At 39.9% G+C, this 9525-nt stretch overlaps 2 pseudogenes; both read left to right on the top strand.

The window, feature by feature from the left end:
* The first annotated feature begins 4249 nt into the window (after positions 1–4249).
* LOC149231599 (putative L-type lectin-domain containing receptor kinase S.7 pseudogene) lies at positions 4250–4669 on the top strand (annotated as a pseudogene).
* A 1347-nt stretch (positions 4670–6016) lies between these two features.
* LOC149231598 (uncharacterized) lies at positions 6017–6621 on the top strand (annotated as a pseudogene).
* Positions 6622–9525: the final 2904 nt, after the last annotated feature.

Below are 9525 nucleotides of genomic sequence, written 5' to 3'. Positions count from 1 at the left end.
TTTCTTCTAGTCTCAACCTCATTAAAAAATGAAACTGGAAGTCATGAGCATAGTTCCTTGTCTTGTGTCAAGCTCATTAAAAAATGAAACAAGGAGTTACGAGGAGAGTTTTTTCCTGTATCAACCTCGTTAAAAAATGAAATAGGCTGCCACGAGGAAAGTTCCTTTTACTGTGTCAACCTCGTTAAAAGATGAATCAGTTGATGAGGATAGTTCTTTTACTGAGTCAACCTCATTAAAAAATGAATCAGCTAGATTTTAGGATATGTGGATAGATTGTAGAAAGTAAGGTTTTGAGGATAGTTCCTGTTACTGAGTCAACCTCGTTAAACAATGAATCAGGTATGAGGATAGTTCTTTTCTTGTGTCAACCTCGTTAAAAATGAAACAACTCCCTTTTCAAGTTAACTATTGAAAGTAAACCTTCATTCCATCCATCTGGTTGAATGCAATGAAGCCTGGGGGGCATGTACCTCGCTTTGCATCATTATGCTGGGGGCATGCGAACTTTATGAGCATAGTTCCTTGTCTTGTGTCAAGCTCGTTAAAAAATGAAACAAGGGTAGGTTAGGTAGGTAGATTGTAGAGCGTAGTCATGAGCATAGTTCCTTGTCTTGTGTCAAGCTCATTAAAAAATGAATCAAGGATTTTAGAGCATAGTTCCTTGTCTTGTGTCAAGCTCGTTAAAAAATGAATCAAGGTTTTTAGAGTAAAGTTTTTTGTTAGGTAGTTTGTAGAGTAGTCATGAGCATAGTTCCTTATCTTGTGTCAAGCTCGTTTAAAAAATGAAACAAGGGTTTTGGGGATAGTTCTTTTCCTGTGTCAACCTCACTAAAAAATGAAACATCTCCCACAAGTCTTTCCAAGATCTTGAAAGTAAAGCTTCATTCCATCCACCTCATTGAATGCAATGAAGCTTGGGGGGCATGTACCTCGATTTGCGTCATTATGCTGGGGGCATGTGAACTTATAACAAGCATAGTTTTTCGTTTCAAGCTTGTGTAAACATGAAACCGGATCCGAGCATAGTTCTTTTCCTGTGTCAAGCTCGTTAAAAAATGAAACAAATCCTCCTCTACTTGAGTCGAGAGTTCGACTTGATCTCGTAAATGTTAAGTTGTATATTTAGGTTAGTTATTTTAGTTTTTATAGTTTTAGGTCGAGTCTTTCAAATGATCTCGTAACTCAACTTTCATTCCATCCAGCTTGTATTTAGTTGAATGAAATGAAGCTGGGGGGCATGCGCTCTAGCAGTTACGCTTAGGGGGCATCAAGCACAGTTTTCTGTCTATTTCAAGCTTGTGTAAAAATGAAACTACTTTGAAGCATAGTTTTGGTCTGTTTCAAGCTTTTGTAAAAATGAAACCTATCTCGAGTCAATTTCAGTTATTTTCAAGACTCGTTAAACTCATGAAAATCCCGAGATTATTTTTCTATTTTTCATTCTCGTACAACAAATGAAAATGCCGAGTTCTTTCCGTCGTTTCCTGCTCGTAAATTAAATTGAAAGTCGGCCATATGAGTACATTTTTATCATTTTTTCGAACTCGTTAAAACTTACGAAAAAGTGAAACCTTGGAGTTCTCTTTTAAGCCCCTTTTCAGACTCCTAAAACATGAAAAGATTGCCGAGCGTTTCTTTTACACTCGTTAAAACGGAATTAAAAGACGGTCCCCTTATAGCTCTTTTCTGACCGTAAAATCAGGAAAAGATTGCCGGGTTTTTGTCGTTTCAAACTCGATACGGAAATAAAACGACGTGTCCTTGATCGCTTTTTACTTTTCAGGTCAGTGGCACTAATTATGAAAGTACTCCTTGGTCGCAAGATCAAGCGGTTCCCCCAGGTATTATTTTATACTTTTTCGGGCTTGAGGGACACAAATCTACGAAAAAGTTCAACCTGGAGTCTTCTTAAGTTTTTCAGACTCTCTAAAATTGAAAAACTCCGAGTTTCTCCTATACTGGGCTCGTTAAAATTTCACAGTAAAGGACCTGTTCAATTACAAACAGGAACGAACCACTCCTTCCTAGGGTTCGAATCAAAACTAGGTTGGACTCATCCGAAGGATGAGCTTATAATCAAGCATATGTTATCCTCCTCAAGCTTGTTAAAAATAAAGAGGTACTTGCCAGAAATGGTGGGGGAAAAGAGAGAAGAATGAGCCTATTTGTTACCTTTTGTCTCAGAAGAAACTTTATTACCACTCTTGAACACGACACTTTTCATTCACCTGGGTTGGGAAATCCTTTACCTCACAGTTGATCAAACCACTTTGAAAGTCTTCAGCCGGGTTCCGGGGATTAACTTTGAGTCGTTTATCACCAAGCCATCTGTTGTGTCGTTATGTGTTCAAGAAGTCTGCAAACAAAACTTTCATCTGCAAAATACTTATCATCCATTTGACCATCCCTGAGTCAGTCCTTACAGCAACATTTCTTCAACTTGAACAATGATTTCGTGTTGCAGGCTTGCCTGCAACGAGTCACTTTCTATCGACATCAGCACATTATCTAGAGAGATGACTTAGAAATCGTCAGTACCTTGAAGTCTGCATGCATCAATGGCAGGTTTCTCGCCTTTGACGTCAGTTTACATCATTGACTTTCGATCGAAGGATTCCGTGAAATGTTCGACATCAACTCATTCATTCACATCTCATGGATTGTACTGGGTACTTTGAGAACCATTGACATTACTGGTGGTCTCTCTCACGCTTGTTAACAGTTTTCATCATCGACTGGTAATCAAGTGGTTTCTACCATGTTCGACATCAACTCATTTATTCGCATGGCTAGAATCGTACCAATTCGGGAAGTAGAAATGAAGACCCTGGATCTAGTTTCCACCATCTAGGCTGCGAGGAGTTTTGTATTCATTATCTAAGTAGACTAATCATAAAAAGATGGTTGCGCCCATACTGTGTCTACAAAAGTCTATGATTATGATGTACTGCAAGATCATTCCTGTATCAGAGTAGTTAGTCTGTTAGTTAAAGTTTTAATCTGAGTATGGGAATGCCTACCTTAGTGATGATATAATCTTATACATGTATTTTGTGTTGAAAATTGCAGGTTCTGACCAGGCTCTCCACGAGATAATCCTTGAAATGATAAAGCGCTTCACCCTTCCTAGATAATACAAAACCCTAATCTATTACAGGCTTCGCACTTTAGGGGGCAATCTGTTACACTAAAAAATGTCACCATGACTATTTACAGTTAGTATGGCTCTATCAATAGTCATGCTATCCTCTTAGGCAAGTCTTATACCTCTGCTCTCCATGTCAAACTCCAAAAAAGAGAGAAAGTCTTTATAAATGTATTTATCTCTCGGTACGCAGGTTCTCTCAACCTTACCTGCGGGGACGCACCCAATGTTCACAAAAGCTGCGTCTTTGGACGCTCTGTATGTAAAGGGGCAGGTGCGTCCCCCTGTAAAGGTTAAAATGCGCAAGTTTCATCTTTAGAAAGTTACTTGTGGTCATTTCTAGAGCATTCTAGAAGGTTGTTCGACGTGTATTGAGCGCCTCCAGATGGTTCATGCACCCCTACCAAAGAGGAACTTATCCCATCAATAAGGGAGCTATCCCATCCAAAGAGGGGATTATCCCATTGATGGTGGACCTGATTAACCTCCTCTTGAGCACTATAAATACAGGCATTGGGCCAGAAGGAGGGGAGGTTGGAAGCTATACATTTCTAAGGGTAAATGCTGCAGGAATTAGGACTCCCATTTAGAAGCTTGTGAGGAGAGATTGCCATCTTTGCTTGTTCTATTTGGAAGTGGGTGAGCTTTGTCAAAGTAAAGGAGAACTCTTGATGAACCCTGGGAGGGACTTGCACAACACCAAGGCTCAGGTTGTATTTGTTCCTTTTGTTACCTATTAATGCAAATGAGTCCATTCTTCTCAATAACTTGTTATTTATGAGTTGTTTCATGTACTCCTTGGTCTATGTGTTAAATATGTTTTATTCTATGAGATTATCAAGTGCTATTTAATCATTTGATTGTTAGTGTATGCAGGTTTCAAAGTGAAGGAGGAGCTCATCCGAATCAGCGGAGCTGGACTGCTACAACAGCATTTGATTACAGGTAGGATCTAAACACTTGATTTCTTATATAGTAAATTCATGTTTAGAGAAGGATTGTTCTCGTTTGTCTTGTTTGTCACTAGAGAGTCTTAGGCTCCTAGGGAGGTTGATTTGTGTCCGCACTATCGACTCTTTCTGCCTGACAGGGTTGGCTTCGATGTTGCTGTACCTTCATGAAGAATGCGAGCAGAGAGTCGTCCACCGTGACGTTAAACCCAGCAATATTATGCTCGACGGGGATTTCAATCCTCGGCTGGGTGACTTCGGCCTTGCCAGGCTCATTGAACATGACGAGACATCTATGGCCGTAAGTACGAAGCTGGCGGGGATGCCTGGTTATTGGGCGCCCGAGTGCGTCTACACCGGCAGGGCCACTGCAGAGTCGGATGTTTTTAGTTTCGGGGTATGTATGTTGGAGGTGGTCAGTGGGAGGTGGGTTGTGCAGCGAAATCCGCAATTGATGGAGGAGAATTTGATGGATTGGATATGGGGTCTTTACGGGCAGGGAAGAGTTGTCGAGGCGGCGAATCCCAGATTGAATTCTAAATTTGACAAAGAGCAGATGGAACGAGCATAGATTTTGGGACTTGCTTGCTCACATCCGGATCCCCAGCTACGCCCTTCAATCAGACAAGCATTGCAAGTCCTCATAAATCCCAATGAAGAGTTGATGCAGCTTCCTTCTTCGTGGCCAGTGGCTATATATGTCGTTTTGCCATCGACAGCCCCACTTAATGCAAATGACTTTGGTCGCTCGTACACTCCAGACTCCACCATACATCATGGTAGATAGAGGTAAAATTCGTTGGAAATGAATGTATTGTAGTGATGTAAATTTTGTACAGAGCATCATCCTGGGTTTTATGGGCATCATATCGTAAAAGACATGAATTTTATTTTGGTTCGGATTAAAATTAAGCAGCTTGTGCTATTTTCTTACTTTTCTGTGGCAAACGTGTGAATGCTCAAGTCTGTTCTCATTGTGGTGGACTCCCATCCAGGGGTTATATTTGACGGGTCCGCCTGCCCAACAAGAATTTTTTTGACTGTTTTGTTTTCAAACATGCCATCTCATGACCTTCAATATCTATTTTTACCTATTTTATATGACTTTTTCAAATTATAGTCACCAGCCAACTCAAGCGATGGATCTAGACTAGTTGGTAAATAGAGAAGCTTCCAATCTTACCAAATATATCTAAACCTTAAATAATTGACTTATTAAAAAAAACAATTTTAATTAAATTAATCGACCTATTGACATTTAAAAATAGTAAAAATAGAAACACTTTTATTCATAAAATTAGAGAGCAGTTGAGCACTTTGAAGGCTTGGGAATTAGAGGCATGAACAACATTCACCTGCAAAGTCTGGAGTTAACCACAGCTTGGGATAGGCCAATGTGCATCCACATCAATAAATTCTTTTTCAGTTAGCACTGTTTTTGTCGATATATAGTAACTTGCAGGATCCAAAGGTAGAAACAAAGGTCCTTGACTCGGCAGCAATTTTTATGGATGTTTATTTATTATTGAATTGACAGATCATTGGAATGTTCTCTTCCTTCAAATAGAAGAAGTCTAGTTTGCAACAGGTATCATAACTAACAGTTTAAAATGGAAGGTTCAGATATAATCCCTCAAGCCATGACAATCTCGAGGTGGTCAAAAGAGAGATTTCTGTTAACATAGCCATGTAAACCTTAACAGTTTTGTTGATCCATAATTATTTCACTGCTTTTCATTTAAATTGGGCACAGCCATGGAAATTGCAATTGCAACTAGTTGTAAAGCTTGTTCAGTCCAGGGTCCGCAGGCACGATAATTGATTGTAACGCCCTCCAAGTTGTCATCGATTCTTGCATCCAATTCCATCTATAAACTTTGAGTATTCCATAGATGCCCATTTGACTATTCCTCAATACATGTGTAAGATAGAGATAAAGAGGATTGAGAAATATGTGAATATGAATGGCTTGCTAAGTAAACTGAGTGATGATCAAATTAATTCATTTATGGGTGCCTTTGTTGTCAAGGATGACATTGAGCTTGTGGGGCTATCTAGGCTTATCAGACATATGAGGGGAGAGGATTTGGAGTCTTGGTCTGTGAATGAACTGTAAAAACTCGAAGACTAGTTTGAAATCGTGACAACTATGGTACGAAAAAAGAGGTTTCAACGTATGGAAGAATGGCTCAAGAATATGACACAAGAACTTGAAGAGTTGAAAAGAAGGTTAAGACATAATCATGGTTTTTCACAAAAGAAAAATGACCTATATATATGTTCTATATGTTCTATGATTGTCGTGGATCACTGGGAGAGGCAGTGGACCATCCATTTTGTCAATTAAAAACAAGAGCCCTATTTACATGACATCTTCGGCCCTGTATTTCATGTGCAGTTGGGTCAAATACACTTACATTAAATGAACAATTGATAAGTTGGGGACCAGGATATAATTCAAACATCAAAACCTACCCAAATCTTGAGCTACAATTGGGGTCTAATACAAACTTGAAAAACTAGGACGCTGGTTTTATTATGAGAACTTACTTCATTTTTCAACGAGTAAGAAATGGCTGGAGTTTTTTATTGAGTGGATTCGCTGAAATGAGACCCAGAGAAGGTTAACAAGTCCATGTTACTCTATTTTCAAAACTAGTTTGGCGTTTGTAGTCGATCTTATTAACCTATGGCATGCCTTGAATTCGAAGAAACTTTACTCGTAGGAAAAATAAATTGTATGGCTCTTGTAACTGCTATATCATATTAATCCGATAATGAAAAACTATTTATAATATAGAAAAATACAGTTGTAACATAGCAGACCTAAAAATATAGCAACAGGAAAGTGTACAGGAGAGGAGCTTACCTTTAGTTGTGGATTTGCGACTCCCAATTTTTTTCTTTTACAGGCTCTGCCATATCATGTATTCCTTCTACGAAAATGAGAATGCTGCAGACTCCAACACTCTGGTGGGCATTTATTGCATAATCTTCCGAGTTCCAACTTCCACTGCATTATATAAAATCGAGATTATGATAAAATTCAGATGAAATTTGTAGGAATTCCTCATTCGATGGAAAAAAAATAAAATTATAGTACAATACGAGTGAGTCATCAACGGAAGGATAATTTTCATAAATAGTTGAATTCCATAATCAATGTCTCTAAATTGCTAATGTTGTGTCAAATATTTAACCAGTGAGCTTCATCATTTTAATTATGTGTCTTAATGATATTGAAATCTAAATTTGTCGCTGAGACAAGATGGATATGGACTTTGGAGTGCGGTCGCATTGATAATTACATAAATTCATATAATTGAACTTCATGATTTTAGTTTTGTGCCTTAATGATATTGATATCTAGATTTGCTGCCGAGACAAGATGAATATGGACTCTGAAGTCCAGTCGCATTGATAATTACATAAATTCATATAATTATTGGTTTTATGATACGGAGTGGTCTCTAATGCGACTTTTTGGCAATCCGGCAAACATATTTTTCTCATTTCCTGATTGATGTGACATTCCTCGGAGTTCCCTGGCCCCTTGCCGGATGTCCCTCGCTTGTCGTCGTCCATCGACCGTCGTTATGCCCTCCACGTTGTTCCCCATAGCATGTCATTCATCATGTATGATACATTAACCATCATCCATGAAATTTGAATTTTAAAATTGCCGTGTTTTACCTGAAATTTGTTTTGAATTTGAATGGAACAGCAGTAGTCTAGCTAACATTAGGCTTCCCCAAACAACTAGAGACTATCCTTAGCCAACATCCGGCTTCCCCAAACAGCAGGGTTCACTCTCGTCTGATATGAATGCACCCTTCGCTATGGCGCTGGATCACGCACACCAAACCCTGGTCATGGAAACATTGGTTTCATTATTTACGATGATGATGGTTTTGTTGTGGAGAAGTTCAGTGAATATGTTGATGATTGCTTCAGACTGCGCAGGAATGCTTCTCCTTACAAAGCCCTAATCGTTGGTCTTCAACATCCTTTCTGGCTCGACATCACCCACATCGCTGCCCTTGGAAACTGTAAGGTCCTTATCCAGTAGGGAATAACTCTTTCTGGTTTTAGAATTAATATATTCCGATTGCATTGTAAAGGGAAATTGTTTTCTTTCATGGTGTTCATTGTATAGGTGAAATGTAATTGGAGAGTAGATAGACCGTGGCTGAAGAGATATTGTAGTAGAGTTCGGAAATTGGCTTCGCAGTTCCATAGCTTTAGAATGGAGCATATCTATTCTCAAGATAATTCTGAAGCACGTTCCCTAGCCCGGGCAGCCTTTTACAGAGTCTGCCAAGATTTTTCGGTTTCGTTTCTTTATATTGGATGCTTAAGATCTATTCTTCAACGTTGTTTTGACTTGTTTGTTTTGTTTGGTGGCTTGCCTCATAAATAGTTTCATTAATATGCCAAAAACGCTTTTAATTGATAAACATTTTTTGTTTGGTTTCTTGCCTCGTTGGTTGCACGATTTGCATTCAGGAGAGAGATTGTCACGCCCCCCAATTCTTTTTTCGTTAAATTGGTCGGGTGCAGCACCGCCGAAGTAATTAACATCTTCCATTGTTAGCTTACTTTACGAACTGCGCCTTAAAATTCATCATTAAACATGAATAACATATTAATGTATGGAAACCATTAATATAAAACCATCATAGAATAGCAAGAGAACAACAACACATGTATAATAATCTTTTATTATATATGAAGAGGTTTTTGTACAATGACTGAGAGCTTGGCTCCACTGGCATTTATACTCAAGTCGGGCACCTACCCGTGCAAGAGCGCATGGTGGTCTCACCATGACTTAACCAAAATACAACACAACACGATTTTCCTTTTCCAAATGGGTAGGCGCACCCATGCAAAACCCATTCCCAACACAATCCAAAACTCATATAACACTTCGGCAGGCGGGCACCCTATCGCACCCTCCACCCGTGCTCCAACTGAACATAACCGCATGAAAGACTTCGTGTAGGCTGCCCATTGGGCGAGCGCATAAACCTGCGCCTCCGCAGCTCCTACTCCTCTTCCTTCGCACCTCTAGCTCGTATGTTGAACGCCGAAGTTTGATGGTGAAAATGCCACGACTTCATTGCATACATATATGGTATGTTGTGTGGAGGTCGCGCCCTCGGCCGACCCCTCCACATACCTCCAACCGCTGCGCCTTCAAACGATATACAACGCCATCATGTGGTCGGCCCGCCCATGGCGCGGGACCGCCCCACCAGCTCGCCCTCCGTTTGGCTACGCACCTCGGTCGGCTTGTGAACGAGTTCACCCACGACTCGCCCCTATAAACCCGAACGCCAATTCGTCCACATAAACATATGTCACGCCTTTGGTCATCCTGTCGCACATTTTATGCCTTAGTCAATTCGCGGAGTGAGCGGAGTG

Source organism: Pinus tabuliformis, chromosome J (genome assembly GCF_031772625.1).
Source record: "Pinus tabuliformis cultivar Carrire ecotype Pingquan chromosome J, CPIR1, whole genome shotgun sequence".
In the NCBI taxonomy this organism is placed as follows: domain Eukaryota; kingdom Viridiplantae; phylum Streptophyta; class Pinopsida; order Pinales; family Pinaceae; genus Pinus; species Pinus tabuliformis.
The sequence above is the reverse complement of the archived record's forward strand: the minus strand, read 5'-3'. Positions and strand labels throughout refer to the sequence as shown.